Source organism: Emys orbicularis, chromosome 7, assembly GCF_028017835.1.
Source record: "Emys orbicularis isolate rEmyOrb1 chromosome 7, rEmyOrb1.hap1, whole genome shotgun sequence".
Classification (NCBI taxonomy): domain Eukaryota; kingdom Metazoa; phylum Chordata; order Testudines; family Emydidae; genus Emys; species Emys orbicularis.
Window position 1 is genome coordinate 60202767 of NC_088689.1, and position 23957 is coordinate 60226723.

The 23957-nt window shown below is 42.4% G+C and overlaps 1 protein-coding gene across 1 annotated transcript in view; it reads right to left on the minus strand.

The window, feature by feature from the left end:
* CSGALNACT2 (chondroitin sulfate N-acetylgalactosaminyltransferase 2) overlaps positions 1–7582 on the minus strand; it is a 52918-nt gene extending 45336 nt beyond the window's left edge. The window contains exon 1 of the mRNA XM_065407352.1: positions 7510–7582. The gene's annotated coding sequence lies outside the window, so the exon portion shown is untranslated. The remainder of the gene's footprint in view (positions 1–7509) is intronic.
* Positions 7583–23957: the final 16375 nt, after the last annotated feature.

Genomic DNA, 23957 nt, shown 5'->3' on the forward strand with positions numbered 1-23957 from the left:
CCGCCCACTTAGCAATAGGAAAAGGCAGGGTGATCATGACTCCCTGATACACTGAACAAACATGTTGCAGGTACTGTTAGGTTTCTTTTTTACTTAATAGGTAAGAGTGGCAAACACTAAATTATGCCGTTTTAATACTGTTTAAGGTTTTGTTGTTTTCCTTTCTGCGCTAAGGCATGGAAAATTCTTATTAAACAATTCTCATGCGTTACTTCTTTGCCTTTCCTCACAATGGGCATGTCAAGCCAGGTTAGACTATGATCGAAGCACAGGAACTTGCATCAGCTAACAAAGTGGTAAAAACACTTAGCAGGGCTTGGAAAAAGTGGAGTAATGACTGGATTAATTCTAATATTCCACAGCTCACACAAAAATAAGAGGAGGGATGCTCCCACAGAGAGGTCCAGATAAAAAGCCATGGTGAGAAGGGAGCTGCTTTTGGACCATGCTTGGGGAATCATCTTTCCTATCAGCCTCTGACTAGTATGTGCTCATCAGTTTAAATCCCTGTCATGTTTTCCCTCAGGCTCCTGGAAGTGAACAGGAATGCTCTCCCACCCTCCCTATCCACTCCAGAGGCTCCTGGCTGCTTTGAGGGGTGGGCTCTCTAATACTTTTTAATCCCTTCTCACCTCTAAATCCAGATTTTTCCTCTGCTTTCAAAGAGCACAAGCAGCAAAAATTGATGCCAGCCAGTTTTACTACTGTTCACAGGATTCTGACTAGCATTAGTGAAACTGACAAGCATCATATTAATCTAGGGAAAAGCTTTAAGCATAAACACTCCAGAGCCATTTGTCTGAAGGCAACAGTGCATCTGAAGGTTCTCTTTTAAAAATAGCTTGAGTTCTCGATGCCTTAAGTTTCCCTAGGAAGATTTATTAGTCAACACAAGGACGGTAGATTTTTGAAGTCCCGATACTTTGCTCTATCTGAGCACCTTGCACTTTCAGAGTACTCTGCAAAATGAACGAATACATCTCATTCTGACGGGTGAAGCACATAGTTTTGAGGAAGTCTCACTTCCTTCCTGAGCACTGCAATCCAGAATACTGTACAGTTTTTTTTTTTTTTTTTAAACCTGTGAAACCTGCAGCCCTCCATTATACAAATTTGGCCCAAAAGAATCAAAATGTACTTCCAGAGCAGATATGCAGATAATATGTGGACACTTGATCAGAAAGAGAAGAATAGCCATTTGCTATGGAGGGAAGACTCTCAGATTGTCCAGTTAGTTACATTGTTACCAACTGATAACACTGATCGCAGACATATCCTGTGTGCATGCCCAGGATTAATGCCTACGCAGAATCAAATAGTACAAACAGTGGAACTATCTGTTGCACTTGGCACAAAAACTCAGTCATCAGTTGAATAGTTTTGCATTATCTCATTGAAATTAAAGAGCAGACGACTCTAAGAGGCTAGGTACAAGGCAGAATCCAAAACCACCAATCCTAAAATGGGTTTCAGTGCATACTGGGTCAGACCAAAGGTCCATATAGCACAGTATCCGGTCTTCCAACAGTGGCCAATGCCAGGTGCCGCAGAGGAATAAATTGTTTGTGTTTTGGAGCTAGGATATCAATGGAATAATAATCTGGCTACATTTTGAAATGTGTCAGGAATTTTTAGAAATAAAAGTTAAATTTATACAAACATTTAAAATTAGTTGCCAAAATTTTGTGGGGGCACTGCAAATTTTAACCATCTTCTCTACCTGCAACTCAGAAGCTACTACTCCTGAGAACAGGGTACTATCTTAATATGAACAACAGAAAGAAGCTGCTACCAAAGGGAGCTGCCTCCTCTGCATTGCAGCAATCCGTCAGGGGATCCATAGCCAAGATCACTGGAAACAGAGGGAGTACTGAAGACCTTGAGGTAGGTGGCTAAGCAGATACAGGAGTTAGGATCATGGAACTGGTTCCAGGGAGGACAATGAGAGGGATTGCTGAAGAGGCAATCGATCTCATGGTGGGCTTGAGCTTGCTTATGTGCGGTGCAAGTAATCAATTTTAATCAGGAAGTGACTGGGAGGCAGAAAGGGACAGAGTGCATTCAAATTTATTTTGATTGGCGTTGAAGTTGATTGTGGGTGGCAAGAAAATATTTCTTTACCACCAAGAGGTGGTCCCCTACTCAGAAAATTTTGGGGAACCCCAAGTTTAAATTATTTGATAAATTTGCTCAGCCACCATCCACAGGGCTTTTGTTTGTTTTGTTTTGTTTTGTTAAGTTCAATGGTTTGCTGATTTACATGGTCAGATGATTTCACCTGTGATTGCATGTCTAGCCATACCCAACATAACATTTGAAGTCTCTCAGTATATATTTTTAAAACAAATGCAATAGAAAGCAGGAGTACCCAAACTTCTCAGCATGGAGCCAAACATTGGGCCAAACATTTTCTTTAAAGAGTCAAGGGGCCACAATCAATGTCCTGTTCTGCTCCCTTTGCATCCTTTTATTATGCCCACTGCAGATTACAGGGTAACAACAAGGAACTTAACCAGGGTCTTAATTTCACACTGCTGATGGGTAAATCTATGAACAGATTTTTCCATAGCCTGAAAAAAAAAAAAGGTATACATTAATTTGACACTGGGGTAAACATTATTTTAGAAAGGTAGTTTCTAGAAATTATTCTTTGAAAATAGAGATGCCAATCAACTTGACTGCACTAAAGTGCTTTTAACAACAGCTTTATCTTCCAATTTTACACTCGAAACCCTTATTTTTTTGCATGCTGCAGAACTGATCTGGACACATCATACATCAATTGAAAGCACATGATGAACAGATATTAGGAATAGGATTGGCTTTTTAAGTCAATTGGTGACAGACTGGCAGGTAGGGTTCTTACTAAAAAAAAAACCCTTACTTGGCACAATTCATATGAGTATCAGTTTACTTAGCAAAACCGTAGCTGGCAAAAAAATAGTGGTTACTGCAGATTCCCTCATTTCTTTCCATGCCATTCTCTTCTTTTGAGGGGAAAACAGATACAGTTTGTATTTTCTTGTGATACCAGACACCTCTGTGTTCTTGGGGAACCAGGGTGCAGTATCCAGCCTGACTCATGAAAGAAACCCCCCACCCCCAGCCTCTGCTTAAACCAAAACCCATCAGAGAAAAAAACTTGCACAGACCAGTGAAGGGCGTTGGGAGAAACACCTAGACCCCTCCTGACAAGGGTGACAAGATTAAGACATCTCCATTAGCATACAGAATGGAGAGCAGAGACAACTCCCCTAGCCTCATCTGCATGAAAGATGGGACAGGAAGACATTTCAATTTACATACAGAATGGAGAACAGAGAACCACACTGAATTCTGGGACCAGAAAAAGCAGGGAAGCACTGCATCATGGGAATCTCTGCTCCAGATGCTAATGAACCTATGTCTGCACACACCCAGCTCAGCAATTATCAGACCAATTCTAGTAATGAATCCTTAATTGATATCCAAATACTGAAGTAGCCTAGTTGCATTGTGAGCTCCCTGGAAGAAAACACCACCCATAGCCAAGAGTGATCAGCTCCTATTGTCTTAGTCTAAAGAAAATCCTTGAGTCATCAGCTTACCTATAAACAAATCTAGTGTTCTCCCTTGAACCATTGTAATTTCTCTACAAAAATCCCTACTCACCCTCTAGTCAGGGTTCTGATGCTTAGATCCAAACTAGGCATCAGTTCCACTGGAACTCCATCTTCTGACTGATCGTGCTGGGGCCTCTGTCTGTCTCCAGCATTCAGGACCCTCAGCTACCACCATCACCTGGGAACCCCGACCAGTTCAAGCCTCATGGAGTGGGTGAGATTCCCCCTCCCCCCTCTTTCTCTCTCTCTGTTTTCCTTTCTACCTTAGGTATTAACCTTTAATCATGTATGTTAGGTTGGTTTAGTCCTCCTTGTGTAGTTATCACTATTATTCAATAAATAACTTCTATGGTTAAGTTGGTTGCTTCTCTCTCTCTTGCTGAACTTTACTCGTTCGTGTTTTTAGCTTCCCCCATTCACTCTACAGCAACGCTTCTTTTACCTAAGCTAAAGATCCCTGCAGCGCCCAAAATACTGTGGGGTTTGCTCATCGAGTAGGTTACTGCCAGTACAATTGTGTTGGGGGAGTGGGGATAGGGACGTGCTGAAACTGGGACGCATAAGGGTAACAGCTTGAAAGTGCTGCTTGACCCAGTCCATGGAGCCCAGGGTCATATAAGGAGAGTCAGCTTGAAAGTGCTGCTTCCTCCAGCCCAGTGAGTCCAGAGACATATAAGGGGTCAGCTTGACAGTGCTGATTGACCCGGTCTGCTCAGACTTGCTCTGTTAATGTACGTATGGGTGTTCATCCAGTTCTGGGGTGGGAGTAACCCAGCCCTAGGGACCCTAGGTCCTGCAGGATAGCTCCATTGGGAGGGGACTTGCAGAAGGGAGAAGTAGAGCTCCATATGAAAACACAAGTGACACAAGCAGTACATTGATAGGATTACAGAACCCCCTTCCCCAGAGGAGTAACCCGAATAAATGAGCATACCCCAAAGTAATGGGCACATCTGGTAATACTTGCAATTCCTATGAGCCAAGAGTAAATGTGATTTGTGACTAGAAGACGGTATGGAATTAAAATGCAAAACACACCAACAGCACTGAAATGGAGAAATGTAATTGCAAATAAATACCCTGCCACAGTTTATTGATTATGCAGTCATGATAAACTGAGATTGCTGAGAGCTTTCTGCAGCGATATCTAATCCCACATGACTCTAGTCTCCTATTACAAAGTGTTCAGTGGTAATACAGAACCAAGCTACCAAAAGTGTACTCTTTAACATATAACATTAAACAGTTAACTGGGAACAGGTCTGTGACGAGAAAGAAGTGCATTTTTTTCCAGAAATAAAAATTACACATGCAAGGCATCCACATGTGAAGGATAAGATGGCTTCTCAAGACCTTGTCTAAAATTACAGATAGAAAGAATCCTCTGACTTGTTTCTACCACATGGTTATCTGACCCAGTTACAACATGGTTTAAACTGTGATGGGAACAGGACATAGATATATTACCCAAAGCTTGGTGTTTGTTATGGGTGCATTCTCTCCCCCAAGCTACCGATTTTAGTTGTACTTAAGCCAGATCCCCTGACTTGGCTACAACTGTCCCAAAATGGGGTCTCAAGACATACAGTGGAACAGATACATAGTGAACTCAAATATAGTTGAGCTCAAGTCACAAGGAAGCTGAATGAGAGATCTGAATTGGTTCAATGCCATGCCAATTACAATTCTGGTTATAGCAAGGCTGCTCTTGTGGGAGGGAGAGATGAAACTCACACTATAACAAGTTGCTTAGTTGCATACAGTCTTCTCTAATTTGATATTAAAAACTACCAGGACAATCTCTTCCATTTAATATTCACTCCTCCATATCAGAGGCAAAATCCCTTGCATCACAGAAACTGATGACGGTATTTCTGCCACCTTCCATTCGACTCCTAAACATTTAGCAAACAGAAGCACCTTGGAAGTTAAGAAAGAGAAAGAGACTCCTATCTAATCAAGGCTGATTTCATTGCTGAAACAACAGTATATGAACCATCACACAAACATTGCCAGCATAGGCTTATGCTGTGTAATCCGAATATGGTCATCAGACAGCACAGACATTCAGAGCACACACACACACACACCAGGGACAGAGCTACAGTACCAAGTCTTGCTCTTTTGGAGGCTAATTCCTTCATTTGCGACTAATTTTAAGACAGTATCCTAAGGTACCTCATTCTCATGATGGAAGCTTTTCTAACCCATCTGTAGTGAGGCATTTATCTCAGTCTTCTCTTTCTCCCTTCCCCTCCTCAGATCTTTCATTCAAGTCTACATCAGGCTGACCCAGAAGAGCTAAGATCATGCCAGGTTTTCATAAAGAAATGAAACACAGCTCACCTAGAGGAAGACACTGCAGAAACCCCAGCTGTTGCAGAGGAGAATGAAGGTGGTGGGAGGGAGAGACAGATGCACAAAAGGGACTAGGGGCTGGAGTACGGAACAGAGAATAAAAGTGACAGGCAGATTGCAATGGTGGAAGAAAACAGAAATATAAAGGGCTCACGGGGAACTGATATAAGAGGTAAAAAAAGATACTAAGAAATATATGTGGGTGGGAGTATGTGCTAAGAGTACCAACTGTATTGGGGAAAGGAGAGGAATTAGATCCTCAAGTTGATTTAGGAGAGGAAATTGGGAAGGCAGAAAATAAAAAGTCTTAAAAGGATCCAGGAAAGGGGAGCGGGGGGGAAAGGATGTTAGAAATAAAAAGTGCCATGATTTTGAGAATTGGCAAGGAAATAAAAGATGGGGGGGGGGAGGGTAAATAAATGGAAGAAGAGAAGAATGAAGAATCAGGAAGGAGGGATAGCAATGGGAGGGGATTCCTGGGTTGGGGGATTGAGAAAAGTAAGGAGGAAGATAACAGTGCAGGCATCTGGAAAAAGAAGTGGGGATAAAACAGAAAAGCTAGGAGAATCGGAAGGGGGGGGGGGGAGAGAGAGAGCTAACTGCACCGGGAGAGCCATGGGGAGGGGGTAGCTGCACAAAGTGGGCCATGGGGAGCTGGGGTAGCTGCAAAAGGGGGACTGTGGTGGGAAAGGGATGGGGGAGCAGCTGTGCCGGAGGGCTATGGGGCAAAGAGGAGATGGCTGCACAAGGGGGATACAGAGGGCTAGGGAGTGCTGCGCTGGGGGACTATGGTGGGAAGGGGATGGGGGGCAGCTGCACTGGGGGGTTATGAGGGGAGAAGGAGAAGATGGCTGCACAAGGGGGATACAGAGGGCTGGGGGGTAGTTGTGTGGGGTGAAGGGGAGGAGGTAGCTGCACAAGGGGGCTATAGGGGGCTGGGGGTAGCTGCGCCGGAGGGCTATGGGGGGAGGGGAGGAGGTAGCTGCACTAGGGGGCTGGGGGTAGCTGCGCCGGAGGGCTATGGGGGGAGGGGAGGAGGTAGTTGCACTGGGGGTTATAGGGGGCTGGAGGTAGCTGTGCTGGAGGGCTATGGGGGGAGGGTAGGAGGTAGCTGCACTAGGGGGCTGGGGGTAGCTGCGCAGGGGGTGATATGGGGGGAGGGGAGAAGGTGGCTGCACAAGGGGGATACAGAGGGCTGGGGGGTAGCTGTGCTGGGTGGAGGGTAGGAGGTAGCTGCACTAGGGGGCTGGGGGTAGCTGCGCAGGGGGTGATATGGGGGGAGGGGAGAAGGTGGCTGCACAAGGGGGATACAGAGGGCTGGGGGGGTAGCTGTGCTGGGTGGAGGGTAGGAGGTAGCTGCACTAGGGGGCTGGGGGTAGCTGCGCCGGGAGGCTATGCGGGACGGGAGGCGGTAGCTGCACTAGGGGGCAGCTGCGCCGGGGGGACAGGACGGGTGAAGCAGCCACCCAGGAGCAGGGCCGCGAAGCTGCAGCCCGCGAGGGACGGGCCCGGCGCGGGTGGGGGGGGCGGGAGACTGCGCGCTACTCACCGGCCTCTCCCGCCGCCGCCTCCCAGCTCGGCGCAGCGGCCCCACTTCCAGCGAGCCAGGAACCGGCCGGAGGCGCGGCTCAGCCGCAGCCCCTTAAAGCGGCAGGCCGCGGCCCCGGGAGACGGGCTGGGGGCGGGGACTAGTGGCCCGCTCCTCCCCTCGGCCAGGCGGGCGGGGCTTCATCCCTCCCTGGGCCTGGGCCTGGCCACGGCGGGATCGGGGCCTCCCCATGGCCCGGGGACTATTCGGGGCCCTCCCCAGCGTTGGGGAGCAGTTTAAAGGGTCCCTCCGCCCCCACCCTTGGCTTTCAACCCCGCCGCCCCCCCAACACAAACAACCCTTCGGACCAGCCCCCTGCACTATCCGCCACCCCACACACGGGGGTCACTCGTGGTCCCACCCAAGCGCACCCCTCAGCTAGACATGCCGGTGGTACTCAGGGGGTCCCCCACCCCCACATGCATATGGCAGTAGGCTGAGCCCATTGCACACACAGACCCCCAATGCACGCACACAAGGATCAGGAGTTCCACGGCAAACCCTTCCACACGTAGCAGCAAAGATCCTGCTGCCACACCTATAAGTCACTTGTGGGGTAATCACAAGGTCTCTCCCACCCCCCAAAAAAACCCTTTTATTTCTTTGGGGTATCACAACAGCAGAGCACCCACAGCAAGATAACCTTCAGCCACAGAAACATGAGGATGTTGCACCATAGAGAAATCCATCTCATTGCAATGTGTGGGGTCTTGCTTGCACCGCTGGACAAACTGAAGAAAGAGAATGACAGTTCATATTGCAACAGGTTGCTCTCCTGACCTGCACAGATCTTCACTGGGTGTTCTGCATGGCCACAGAGACGAGCCCCTAGGCTTTGAGATACCCCATTTCGAGTGGAGGCTTAAACATTGTTCTGACATATTGCCAAACCCCAGAGAAGTCCAAAATCATAAAGGAAAAAACTCAGAATCTCAAATAATAATGCATGTTGGTGTTTGGGCTGCCTATTGATTTTGAAACTTTAGTGGTGAATACAATAATGGAAGGCTGAAATTTCAACCTGAAGTGAAACCCAGAAGACAGCAGAGATGCTCTGCTAGAATGAAGAGTCCTGTGGCACCTTTAAGGCTAACAGATGTATTGGAGCATAAGCTTTCGTGGGTGAATACCCACTTCGTCAGATGTCTGACGAAGTGGGTATTCACTCACGAAAGCTTATGCTCCAATACATCTGTTAGTCTTAAAGGTGCCACAGGAGACTCTCTTGCTTTTTACAGATCCAGACTAACACAGCTACCCCTCTGATACTCTGCTAGAACGGAGACCTCACCTTCTTTGTTATTGGCATATTCAATAAAGTGCTAAATAACCATAATTAAGTTTGCCATCTATCTTATTCAAAGCCATTCATGTATGCCTTGTCTGTCCAGGGTCTTTACCCACCAAAGTAGTTATGTCACAAGGCTTTAGACTATATACTTAGTTAGTCCCTGTTCTCTGACCTACTGGATAAGAAGCAAGAAGCTGAACTTGAATCAAAAATAATGAGGAGACCGGTGGCACCGTAAAGACTAACAGATTTATTTGGGCATAAGCAGAAGTGGATTTTTTACCCACGAAAGCTTATGCCCAAATAAATCTGTTAGTCTTTAAGGTGCCATCGGACTCATCGTTGCTTTTGTGGATACAGACTAACACGGCTACCCCTCTGAAACTTGAATCAGTCCATCCAGCCTCAGCGCACCTGAGCACAGATCCATCCACCCAATCACAATATATATTTCCTAATGCTTGCAGGAAGCATGCCAAGCTTCCTGGTAATTATAACAGTAGACCCAAAACACCTGGAAAAGGCTGCATTGTTAAGGACTATGTAGCACTTTGTTTGTTCTATACTCTTTTGTATCTGCTCTATCCTCTGGACTGTAGAGATATTAATTCAAGGCAGTGATTTATTATTCTTTGGCATAACGCACCTGTTCTGTATGCCATACGCTCAGGGTGCTACATAAACAATAGCGATAACAACTAATGTATAAACCAGTAAAGGCCCAACTTCATCCAAGTACAAGTATGTTCTTTTGTTAAACATTAAATCAATAGCGTTCTGATTTATCTTTTATGATCAGATAAGTGTTATTTGCATTTCTAGAAAAGCATTTATATATTGTTTCTAATCTTTTCTACATATAGGCACTTGATCCAGGATGTGTTGAGGGCCCTCAACTCACATTGACTTCAGTAGGAACTCAGGGGTCTGGCCACATAACAGCCCTACAGTTGCAAGCAACTGGGGCCCTCCAACATGGAGCTCCTTGAAGGATCAAGGCCACTGCATATAAAACGTTAAAGCACCTCTCCCAGCACTTCCTCCCAATGCCACTTGGCAGATGGAGAGACTATAGAATTGTGCTGCTTTACTGCATTTATGACAATTTACAAATGTCAATTATTTTTGAACCTGTTCATCAAAAAGTGACAAAAATAACTAAGGCCCCAATCCTACAGACTTGCACACCTGCTTAATTTAACACATGAATAGTCCCATTGACTTCAGCATGTAATAAATATTGAAACAGGGCTATTGCTTTACAGTTACTGCAGTGGGACTACTCAGCTGCATAAAGCAAAGAATGCGTGTAAGGCCTTGCATACACTACATAGTTTTGTTGACAAAAGTCAGCTTTCATCACTAAAATAGTGGAGGTATGCACACTGAAAAGCTCCTCCCACTCATGTAACTGCCCAGCTCTGCCAACATAATAAAACCACCTCAACAAGAGGCATAGGTCATATGTCGGAATAGTTAGGGCAATGCAGTGTCTCTGTAGATACTGCATTCTTTACATCGGCTGTTGGCTATCATTCTTGTCAATTTCACAATTCTGCTGTCCTGGGGCAAACTAACTCCTAACCCCCAACACACAGTCTGAGAGTTCTCTACAGACAGCTTACCCCATTTTCCACCTTCAAGGGACTCCTTAAATAAACTCCATACTGGAACTTTTCATCCAACACCACCCCTCGGGCCTCCTCAAATCCTCATTTAGCCCCAGAACAAGTCACTCCTAGGCATTTTTTCTTGCCTATCCTCTCACTCCCCAAGTTCCAGGGTTATGCCTGGAAATCTTCTCATACCCAGCAGCTTCTGTATTCCACCTAACCTCTTTCTGCAGTGTCCTGCTACTCTTTATAGGGGAATCACGGGATCTCCACTCAGGTGTGTCTCCTTAATAACTAGGCTGGCCTCAGGCTTCTAGCCCAGAAAGGGGCAATCTACTCTGTTACAAACTCCATGTGTACTGACAACTCCTTCACTGCTCCTTGTCTGTTTTAATCTTTGCTCTCCCTTCTATTCCGCTGCTCTGTTCCATTAGCATCTGGTTAGCTAAAGATGAGAGTCAGCATGTAGGGAAAATGTACAAGATGTAGGTTTTTCCTGCTCAAGGAGAAAGGCTTGACAGATAGGATTTTAGGTAACTGAGATGGGTGCCCTCTTGACTTAGAAAGGCTTTTTCCTTGTGATGAGACTTAATCCTATCAAGTTATAGTTTCCTACCTATTCTCCCCCCCCCCCCCCACACACACACCATTACAATATACTAAACAAGAGTAAACAAGTATATAGAGGGAAAAGCCATCTGCTTTCATAGAAAGTATGTGTTTTTGGTTTAGATTAAAGGCGGGTTTCTAAATGTTTTCTTTGGAAGACTCCCCTGAAACTAGGTAGGCGTAGGTACTACTTCCCTTGAAAATAATAGGATTTTTCTACAATATAGGGTAAGAGGAGGAATGCCTCCCCTCCCTGCCATGCTCTTTACTAGCATTCTGTTTGGCTCTCCACTTTAACAGTACAGTATAAGTCTGTTCTCTGTAGTAATACATAGATAGGAGTTACTATTGACCCACATGTGTGCTTTTATTTATGTCAGAATTTTATAAGTTCCCTAGATATAACATTATATGCAAATGCAAGGAGGTATGGCGGTGGTAATAAGTGCTGCTGCACCAAAGTCATTCCCATAACTAATGCAATGATGTAGCACAGCAGCAGTTTTCAACAGTCCATGCTGGTGGATATAGAGAGAGTTAGCTAGTCACATTGTGCTGTCTCATTGTGTGACTTTCTAAATATTTCTTTTCCATGGAAGCTGTAGTTGCCACAGAGATGTTATACCATTATGAGTGTGTGAGGAAGTGGTCGATGCAGTCGTGACTAGCAGTAAAGATGGTCTTTGATATAGTGTCTCCATTAAGATGTGAGCCACCCTATATAAAAATTAAGATTCCCCCTACTGTGAAAATATCCTTCTGGCATCTATATGATTTTGACTAGTTTTTCTTCTATCCTTTCTTATTAGGCAGAAAAGCCACGTTACTCTCTCTGTGTCTATTTCCTCCGTTTCTGTTTCTAGAGGATACGCCCAATCTCCAAGGAGCTTTTCTCTCCAAATTGGGAGAAGGAAAAAAGGTTACAGGTTGCTGATTCTTCAAAAAATAAGAGTTTAGGTATCTTAGTCTTTACAGCTGAGAGAAGAGCTAGTGTTTCGTTTGTAAAGACATAATGGAGTAAGACATTCAGGAAACTTACTCATCTTGAGGTATAATTTATTTCAGCCTGAGAATTTTTCTTAAAGAGATAGTTGCACTCCTTCCAAAATCTGAAAGCTATACATTTGGTGAAGAAATAGGGACACACCTTTAAATTCCATTTAAAAAATGGTATAGAAGAGCTATTTTAGAGAGAGACAGGAAAAATAAGGTATTTTGCTAAAAATTTAGGCATTTCTCTTCCTAAATCAGTACAGTTGTGGGACAGGATGTGGCCAGCGATGGCTGGAATCTAAAGAAAAGAAGAATTTCCCAGAACAGCGTTAGCTGTGACCTTTTTTCCTTTTTTTTTTTTTTTTTTGGTTGGTTGTTTTGGTTTTTTTGTTCAGCGCGTGTGTGGGATGGTGGGAGTAAAGCAGTGGCTGAAGTGTGGAAAATAAAACTGATATAAAAGCAGAACCCAGGCTTGATAGGGTGATCTGAATTAGATCACAAAACAGAAAGGAAAAATCAACCTTTCAGAGCCCAAATATTTTTTTTTAGCCTCTCAAGCCAGGATAAAATAAATGTGTGTGAAAAACAAAAATTATGTCTGGTGAGGTTTATTTTTTTTCTTAGCTTTCAAAAATGAAACTCAGAAACAATAGTCAGTTTGTCTAGATATGGGACTATTTGTGAAGTGCTACAGTTGTCTAATGGTGACATAATTCCAACGAGTCCATGTAAAACTGCTGCCCTCTGCCCTCCTCCTCCCCGGTTTTTAGGGTTAGAAATTATTAATATCGGAGATAAATATATGGAGATATACCTATCTCATAGAACTGGAAGGGACCTTGAAAGGTCATCGAGTCCAGTCCCCTGCCTTCACTAGCAGGACCAAGTACTGATTTTGCCCCAGATCCCTAAATGGCCCCCTCAAGGATTGAATTCACAACCCTGGGTTTAACAGGCCCATGCTCAAACCCATGCAACTAAGATACAGACAATTTTAAACAACCTAAAGGAAACTTTCCCACAACATTGTAGGTTTCCTGCCATATATTTTTTCCTTAAGTCCCTCACTTTAGCTTTTTATTCCACATTATATTGTATAACCCCTTTGTTACTGCTCCTGTTCAGATGTCTTGCTGGCATGGGCTATTACATATTCCATTGAAATCTACATATGGGGCCACCGGAATAGTAGTATCTATAGTAGAATCAACATATATTTCTGGCCTATGGGAAAGCCTGAATTCTAGTTCTGACTCTGTGTGAGCCTTGACAAAGTCATGGAAAGGGTAACTTCACTTGTTCTCCATGTCGCAGTTTCCCCATCTGTAAACAGCAGGTAATACTACTTACCTTTCTCAGGAGGCTAGTGTGAAGATTCTTCATGTTATAAAGCATTTTGAAGCATTGCAACCTTTATCTGACATCCATGGAGACTGAAGTCCTTTCTTTAACCACAAAACAGATACAGCGCAAACAGTGCCTGTGTAAGATTGTCTATGCTGCCCCATCGCTGTACCTCGTGTGGCAAATTGCCGGCACTACTATGATGGGTCTTGCGCTTTCTCTTCTTGGGGGAGGGGGGGGAGAAGGTTCAGGGCACCATTTCTTGCCCCTGAACTGGGATATTAAATGCCCCACTAGTGTCCTAGAGGAGGGGAGTGGAGAGGGAGGGATCCGGGCCTGCCCTCTACTCCGGGTCCCAGCCCTGGGGCCCTAAGGATAGTGGTACACCACTTGAACTAGTGGTTCCTTCCCCTGGGCTACTTCCTTCTCCTGCCCTTCAGCTTGTGGGGGCTTCCTGCCCTCCCTCTGCACAAGCCAGGTGTCCCTTTACCTAGGGTCTTGGTCTTCTTAGCCCACCGCAGCACTTCTCCAAACTTCCCTCTGCTTCCCTCCAAACTGCTCTCTGCTCCAACACCAATCCACTGTTTCTACTCCTTCAAACTGTTCTCTGCTCCAACACCCAGGGCCGGCTCCAGCATTTTTGCCGCCCCAAGCAAAAAAAAAAAAGCTGTGATCGCTATCGGCGGCGGCAATTGGGAAAAAAAAAAAAAAGCCGAGATCGGCGGCAGCAGTTCGGCGGCAGGTCCTTCGCTCCTAGAGGGAGTGAGGGACCTGCCGCCCCCGAATTGCCGCAGGTGCCGCCCCTCTCCCTTGGCCGCCCCAAGCACCTGCTTGTTAAGCTGGTGCCTGGAGCCGGCCCTGCCAACACCAATCCTCTCTGCTCCAACTTCTTCCCATCTGATTGAAGCAGAGGGGTTTTATCAGGTGACAGACTTCAGGTGCTCTAATTGGCTTCAGGTGCTCTAATTAACCTATAGCAAACTTTCTTCCCTCTACAGGGAATAAGGCTCTCTTCTAACCCTCTCCTGCTGCCCTCTGGCCATGCTGTATCACACTCGTTACACATTGTTTTAAGTTTCCTGCACTTAAAGGCAGATTAGATAATCACAGTGGTTCCTTCTGGCCATGGTAGCTATTAAATGTATTGTGCCCTTCATTTTGCTTTTGTCCCACATTTGGATCTTGGCAGAAGATTGGTCTCAAAAACCTTTGAAATATGAATCCGTTGTTAACGTAAGCTCTTCATGCCAGTGACTGTCTTTGGGTCCATTGTACAGGGCCATGCATAACTGTTGCTGCCAAACACATACATAAATATTAATAGCCTGGTAAAAGTAGCAGACTATACTGGCACATTATGCTTATTCCTTTGTACAGCATTTGGCAATTAAAAGAGCTATGTATCCACTAAGTATTATTATTTGTCCACTGCTCTTAAACTTTCTTGATTTGGCTTGAGCGTGAAATTGAGAAATTTAAGGAAAAAGTAAGTATCACCCTGTCCTTTTCACTTGTGTATATCCCACCTTGCTAGAGCTTTCTGAGGATGTGAGGTTTTTTTTTAAGGCGGCACAGCCTGTTATGAAAGAAGGTGGAATGAACATCAAAGAAGATTAACTTATCCCAGATGATAACAACTGTTTGTGAATATATGAACAAGCTTCAGGGATGCAGCTGGGGGGGGTGGGAGGAAGAGGAAAGATGAGGAGTTGGAAAGCACAGTCATCTGCATGACTGGATGATGAAAGAGAAAAACACTTAGGGGGAAATGGAGGCATTGCGGGGGAGGGAGGGAAAGAATTTTTTCCAATCTATTTTATCATTATTCTTTCATTAAGCCTACCTTTATGTTAAGAGCATGTAATGAGTCAAATTCATCCCTGCTGAAATTTCACTAGAATTAGTGGACTTATATTAGGGATGCCCTTGACCCTTTGATTATACTGTGTGGGCTTGATTTTGATCTCACTGCTAGTTTGACATTGGTGTAGCCTCCACTGACATTTAATGGAGTTACTTCTTATTTTCACTGACAGAACAGAATCAATCCCCATGCCATTAAAGGTCTGGTCTACACTACAGACCTATAATCGGTATAACTTCATTGCTCAGGGGTGTGAAAAATCCTGCCGACATAGCTATCACTTTTCAGGGAGGTGGATTAACTACATGCATGGGAGAGCTCTATTCTTGCAGTTTAGAGCATTTTCATTAAAGTGCTACAGCGGCGCAGCTGCACCAATGCAGCAGTTTAAGTGTAGACATGCCCTTTAGGTAGAATGCCAACTTATTCTGCACGGCTATCATTCAAATTTTATTGACTTCAACTTTTTTATTAATTAGGGTGTGGTCAACTTTTTCAACAAATGTTCACTGATTGACACAAAAATTAATTCCTGAAAGAGTAGTAATCTAGGGATGGATATATGTTTTAGGACGCTCAGAATCCCATGTCTCTTAGGACCTTGAGTACATCAGCACAATTTTCTATGGTTCTGGCTTGTCTAATTTTAGTTTATTGCCCATATGAGAGGTGCATAGTGTTACTTAGATGCTTTTCTGACTGCTTTTTGTGTGTGCTATGCTTGGCATGCAGGACATTAGTAGAAGCATTCTTCCTTTTGTAACTGAACATTAGACATTATAAGTACTGAATTAAATAGGTTTTTTCACAATTTTTACTGTGGCTGGGGATGGATTCTTCCCATTTGCCAAAGCAATTGCATCCTCTGCCCCTAATGTTATTTCAGGGAATTGATAAATGTAGTCACAGCCAGGGCCTGGTTCTGGATGCCAATTTCTAAGTGGAAGTACAGTGTGTTAAGGAAACTCAGGAATCACTCAAGATCTTGCAAGATCGAGCATTTAGGGCTTTATTGCAAGTCCTGAGTAAAGGGCCACATACAGCTGTGCTGTCCCAGGAGCAGAACAGGGGCCTAATCAACACTTAGAGTCACAGTCTGGTCCCTGGCTTCCTCCCTTGCTTCAGAGGAAAGTAATTTTCTACTAGTTTGCACTAGTAGTAGATGACTTCTCCTGCCATGAGTGTATCTGTATTGGCAGTGTAATGGGCCACAGAGCCCAGGCTACTTCCCACTCATTCCCCATTCTGTATAACAGACTGATAAGACAAACCATGAATCCTGTCCAGTTATTCAGTGCTAGAGTACTACAGTGGCTTGTTTCTAAACTTTTTCGAAGGCACTTGTCACCTTACCCAGATGGGCAAGGTGCCTGTCAAAACAGAGAGAAGGTACAATCCCTGCCATGAATATTCAGATTAAGGCTTTAATTCTGCAAGGAGCTTCTTGTGAGAGGATCCTTGTATCGAGTTCAGAAATTGACTAAGATATTTAGTAATATGAAAGACAGTGAAAACATCCTCAGCCTAAAAAGAGTCAGGGTAATCAAATCTCAGACTTCATACGAAATTCTGGTTAGCCTGAATACATCATTGCAGAAATGATTGAGTGCATTTTCCTTTCTTTTAAAATACACTTTCTTATGGAGCAATATTAGCCACTTCTGGAGTGAGGCAGCATACCATGCTAGATGGATTTGCTGCTTTCATCCATTATGATGGATTCAACATAGGTCTCAAAACTTATCTTAAAAAAAATATATATATATATATTCAAGTACCAAACCTTAAGTATTTGGAGCAAAAAATAAGCTTCTATAAAACAGACCCAGTATTCCTAGTACAGGGAATACTACATGGTGCTTTAACCAAGTAGCTTAGTGTTTTAATACAAAACAACTGACATCAGCATTTAATACATTTTATTGCATAATCAGTATTGTGCTCATTACATCTACCCGACAGAAAAAATAGCTTTATGCACACACAAAAACCCCCCAAAACCCTACAAAAACGTACAATATACGGAAGACCAAATCCAAGCTGATATAATTAACAGTGTGTACGCAACATTGTTCCTTTTTTATATACAATATAGATTTATTTATAAATGGGCAGGCACAAAGACAAAAAACTGCTTAATCTGTTCACTAAAATGGAATAGTAAGGCCACACAATGATTTCTATGCTATTCAGTTTCTGAACCTATACATGTAATCCATGGCAATGTTGTTGGAACCCTTAACTATGAGGTGGGGGTTTAAACTGCCCACAAAACTGCTGCAGTTTGACTCCAAACTCCAATTACTTCATTTACAAACTAAGCTTCGTGTCTGAGGAGTACAAGTAGTAAAAGAACAATGTTACCTATAGACCAATTGTTAAAAAAAGGTCTATGTTAAATATATTTTGTTTTAATATTCTTCAGGTAACATTTCCATAATCTAATATAGTGGCATTGTTTTTATTACCAAGGATATTTGTGTTTTAAAATTAGTAGAGATGGGCCCAAATTGGAACACCAGAACCAAATGTCCCTGCACTTCGGGGAAGCTTGGATCTGGATATCTGCAGCACAGGGCATGCTTTTATGATTGGTTTGCAGTCATTGTTTCAAAAAAAGGCTTTTCTGATGAAGGGACAAAGAATAAAATATGGTCCATGGTCTGAGCCCATGAATTCCTTGACTCCTTGCTTGAATGGTTAAAAAAGAATTTCCCAATCAGATTAGTCTAAAGCAAGACTTTACATTTAGAAGAATATTAAATAGGAAATGTTACCTGAAGAATATTAAAACTAAATGTATTTAATATAAAATTACAAAGAGGCCAATATGACAGCCTGTTAAGTGTGTAAAGTCAGGCCTTTCTGACTTCTGAAGTGTTCTAACAGGTTTTGGATGGTTTTTAAATGACAATTTCTTGGTCCATGGCTGTGAAAAATCATTTTTCTTTCTTTATGCAGCATAGACTTCAAGGCTACACCAGTTACCAGGAGATTGCTTGTTTCAGTAGTTAAAGTGCGGAGGACATAGCTGTATTGGCAGTGAGAACAAGTCAAATTTATAACAGGATGATGATGCAACTAACAAGGTTTTTCATTAATGGAAACTTCAAACTGATTTACACTTCCTAAAAATAGCATTGTGGTAAAGAGGATTATAGATATGCAAAATATAAAGAGCTCAATAAGAACTCCTGCTTTAGGATGTACATTAAGCCTTTGCCCTGTTGATATCCAGGAGATATTTGACCCCATATAGACCCCACAATTGGCAAGGTGCACTATAGGGTACTTTCCCCCTCTTTTCCTTTCTCTTGAAGCATAAATTACTGGTCACTGCCAGTGGAGGGGTACAGGCCTACATGAGCCATGTTCTGATCTTGTATGGCAATAGTTACATTCCTACAGTACTTTTAAAACATACTACAGCAATAAGGCTTATCTGTAGCTATTCTTCTGAGTGGCACTTCAGAGTCAAAGGGCAGTAAAAGTAACATTTTTAATGTTATATTCTTAATGTTAAAAATTGTAATGGTAAGAAACTCTACAAATAACTGTTCTAGTTATTCATTTAAAACAGACACATTTTTCAGTCTTCATAGACAGAGGCAATTGTTTAAAGCAAAGTCATTTGAGCTAATCAAAATGATGTAATAAAAGAATTCATTTCAGTTAATTATCTTTTAATCAAATAATTAACTGCTGTAAAATTAATCCATTAAATTTTTTACAGCAAGAATGCATTTTTATAGGCTTGAAATGTAATTTATTACATACATATTTGTTTATAAATGTGAAAAATTGTCTGTGTTATGAAAATGTGCTCAGTAATGTTTGTACAAGAACTGTATTATCCTTATTTGCTCAAGATTTAACAAATTTGTCACAATTCAGTCTAACAAATGGTACTGGGAAGGCAGGTTTCTATTTTTCATAGCAGCATTGGATGAGATTTTCAGGTCTCATTCTTCATAAAAATTATAAGTATAAACTAATTTCAATTATCTTTGTTATCCATGAATTAGGCCCCAGAATATCTATTCAGGGGAGCATTTATGCAAGTGCTTAAGTGATTTCCTGAATCAAGATCCAAATCCCTAAAAATTACAGAGGCAAGCCAAATATCTTGCTTGTGAAATTGTCTTTGGCACTGTTACTGAAAGGCCCCTCAAGAGAGCACTGAAATATTTGCTTGTGTCTTTTTGGTTGGTTCTCTGAATCCTTAAAATCTATTCAATTTTAAAACAAAACAATTATCTCACTTCTTAGATATATTTCTAGTGTGTTTAAACTTCCTGCTTCTTACACTTCTCCTTCAGGGATTGATACAAAGCCCACTGGAGTCAATGGGAATCTTTCCATTGACTTCAATGGCCTTTAGAGCATCCCTTTACTTACCTCTTTGAAGGTTCACTATGATCTCGTTCACCTTCCATGGAGTCAAAATCCTTACTGGCGGCAAACAGTCTGCCAGCAACATACACCAAATCATTTTGTACCTAATCCCACTGACCTCAAAGGGAATCTTTTCCCTGAATTTTGATGGCCCTAAGGCTTTTTGTGAGATCACTCCAAATCTCTTACCTCCTCCTGTATTGCTAGTATACTGTATATAAAGTGTGTGAGTATTATTATTGTTGGTGAATTGCTGGACACCTAGAGCCATATCTTGAAACCTTACTGCCATGAGTAATCTTTTCTTGAACCTGTAGTTTCACTGATTTCAATGAGTCCTTAGGCATGTAAGAATTTCACAATCAGACTCTTTATCTTTTAAGAAGGGGGGACAATTTTTCCCATCCCCCCCCCCAAATAACTTCTGAAAAATTATTCCAAAGTTCAGGTGGAACATCAAGCTTTTTGGTAAAGCAAACAATTGTATGCAATTATTCAATCAGTTCTGTTTATCAGTTAAAAATATTTCAGGTGTAGTAAATTGTATGCAGTGAATTAGAAGAGAACTGTGAAACTGGCACTTATTAAATATTACTGTTAGGAAAAAGAACACAGCAGTGCTAGCCTCATCCTCATTCAGAGGAAGTGTAATGTCAAGGGGAAAGCCCCATTTTTCTATGTCTACATTACAATCACTATAATGGCACAGTTGCAGCACTGCAGCTATGCCACTGTAGCATAGACACTTACTACCGTGACAAAGGATTATTGTGTCAATGTAGTTAATCCACCTCTCCAAGAGGCAATAGCTAGATTGATGAAAGAATTCTTCCGTTGACCTACCTTCGTTACAGTGTGGGAGTTGGGAACCTAACTCTGTCACACGAGGCATGAAGTTTTTCACAGCCCTGAGTGATGCTGTGAGGTCAACCTAAGTTTTAGGAGTAAACCAGGCTTGAAACCTAAATGTCTCATTTATAATGGCCCCAAAAAACACAGGTAGAATATAAAATCTTGACAGACAGTGAAACAAGGGAAGGGCCAAAGAAGTAGCGTTTGGATCTATAGTAGGTTTAGACTGGGATTAAATTTCATAGCCCAATCAGGGCTAAAATCATGGGTTTGAGTATGACAGTCCAAAGTTTCACAAATTGTTCTAATGAGATCTCTACCAACCTGAGCCAAAATCTTTGAGAATACATATTCATCGCATCCAAATGCAGTAGGAGTATGCTTCAGAATTGGGCCCTAAGGGCATCTACTGGCAATATGAGAAATTAAGCTTTCCTCTAGGTCCGTTAACACATACTGTCAGAAATATCTTACTTAAACTCCATCCTTATTATATCTTTATTTTGGGAAGGATTTTCAAGAGCACTCAGTATCTCTACTCATTGAAGTCAATGATCAAACTTTCACTGATTTCAATGGGAGCAGAGTTAGGCCAACACTGAGGGCTTTTGAAAATACCATCCACATTTTGGTCTTTTATATTTGGGAGCCAATAAAAACCAGAGACAGATAGCGTAAGCTTCATTACTTGTATTCAAAATATGTACATCACTCTCTCTCTCACTATTTGTTTAAGCTTCTACAAATTTCCCAGTGAGGCCGAGTACTTTTGAAGACATTTTTCTGTAGTATAGAATAAGGAAATTATTTTAAAATATTTATTGTTTGATCTTTCTCTTAACACACTGATGTATGTTTCACCAAACATTTTGGAAAATCAGCTATTAGCTATGAATCCATTTCAGCATGGATAGAATCAAGCACTTAGTTTGATACAATAACGCAACAATTGTTACATTAGGTGATATCACTCCTTTTAAAGGCTTTTATGACTACTCGGACACACATTTAATGGAGAAACTTTGAAAATTATTTCCCCAACATCAAAAATACACCTAACGAATATTTTAAAATGTTCTTACCATTTGTGATTAGCACATCATTTAAACATGGCAGCTGGTAAATCATACAAACAGGCTGGATTTTTTAAAGAAATGTGCTATATTAGCCCCACTAAAGGAGCTAAGTACTTCAGGTAAATTTAAGGCAAAGCTTAATTGTCTTAACTCAGCTAATGGATGTGACTGTGCGTAATTGCAGAAGATCATTAATAAATGGAAATGCCACAGCGCGCACACGCACACACACACACACACATCTCTTAGCATGAAAAGGGGTTAAATTAGAAAAATCATGTCACGCTACAAAAATAAATAAACAAAGGAGTCATGGCCACTGTTAGAAAAATATTCTTTCAAAAACATATTTGCTGTTACTGAAAGTCATAGTTTGGGATTCCTCCCCACAAAATTAGTAAATAAGAAATATGCATAAGAAACCATTTATATAATGGATACTATATTTGTGAATGATCCAGCTTTACTCAAGCAGTTCTTGATAAGTATTCCTTTCACTTTTGTACATGTACAGTACGTTTATCTATGCTCTGTCTGTGTATGTTGACTGATAAGGATTTGTTTTTGGGGCGATAGCAAAATATTTTAGGGCTAGAGATACCTAGATCAAAGCTACTATTTCATAGGTTACCTTTCCTAGCCATATTTTTCATACCTCTTGCCAGTGGAATAAAAATCATTATTTAGGGCCTGATCCTGCAAACATTTATGCATGTATCTTTACTCACATGAGTAGTCCCATTGACTTCAATGAGACTGCTTGCATTAGGTAAAGCTATTCACATTGTGTTGTCAGGATTGGGCACTTAGGTTTATTTATTTAAGCACTTTTCTGTGCTTTTAAGTGAAAGTGATGTTAAGGGGAGTTTTCTGGAAGGGAAGTTTATGATGAAACTGTCATTTTGTGCATCTAATATACATGGCGCTTTGTTTTTGTGGAGTCTTGCCTGGTTTTTGAAGTATGGCTACTGATTAATCCACTAATCATTAATTGTGAAAACATAGAAAATTAATTTTAAAATGCACATACATGTATATGCATGCTGTGTGAAACTACACTGTTCAGGCTTTGATTGTTTGGATGAAAATGTTTATTAGTGGTAAGAAGCCTAAAACCTGGTGAATGTAAATAATGAACCTTCTACTAAGTTCATTTGAACTTTGAAAACGTGCTAATATGACAACCATGTGTCTAATCTTTGCAGTTCCAGTTGTAAAGAGGAGTGAGAGATTAATAATTAGCAAAATACCATCCAATTTAGAAGTCATAAGAATGGCCGTACTGGATCAGACCAGTGGTCCATCTATCCCAGTCTTCCAACAGTGGCCAGTGCTAGATGCTTCAGAGAATGAACAGAACAGGGCAATTTATCGAGTGATCCATCCCCTGCTTCTGGCAGTCAGAGGTTTATGGACACCCGGAACATGGGGTAGCATCCCTGACCATCTTGGCTAATAGTCATTGATGGACCAGTCCTCCGTGAACTAATCTAGTTCTTTTTTGAACCCGGTTGTACTTTTGGACTTCGCAACATCGCCTGGCAAGAAGTTCCACAAGTTGACTTTGGGTACGTCCAGACTACCCGCCATATCAGCGGGTAGTGATCGATTTATCGGGAATCGATATATCGCGTCTCGTTAAGACGCAAGGTATCGATCCCCGAACGTGCTCCCCGTCGACTCCGGAACTCCACCAGAGTGAGCGGCGGTAGCGGAGTCGACGGGGGAGCTGCGGCCGTCGATCCCGCGCCGTGAGGACAGGAGGTAAGTCGGAATAAGATATGTTGACTTCAGCTACGGTATTCCCATAGCTGAAGTTGCGTATCTTACATCGACACCTCCCCTCCCCCCTAGTGTAGACCAGACCTTTGTGTTATGTGAAGGAGTACTTCCTTATTTTTGTTTTAAACCTGATGATTATTAATTTCATTGGGTGACTCCTGGTTCATGTGTTATGTGAAGGGGCAAATAACACTTCCTTAATCACTTTCTCCACACCATTCATGATTTTATGAATCACAACCCACAATCACAGGGGGGAGGGATAGCTCAGTGGTTTGAGCATTGGCCTGCTAAACCCAGGGTTGTGAGTTCAATCCTTGAGGGAGCCACTTAGGGATCTGGGGCAAAATCAGTACTTGGTCCTGCTAGTGAAAGCAGGGGGCTGGAGTTGATGACCTTTCAGGGTCCCTTCCAGCTCTATGAGATAGGCATATCTCCATATATTAACCCCCCCCTTTTCTAAGCAGACCAGTCCCAGTCTTTTAAATCTCTCATCATATGGAAGCTGTTCCATATCCTTAATCATTTATGTTGCCCTTCTGTGCTTTTTCCAATTCTAATGTATTTTTCTGAGATGGAGCAACCAGAAC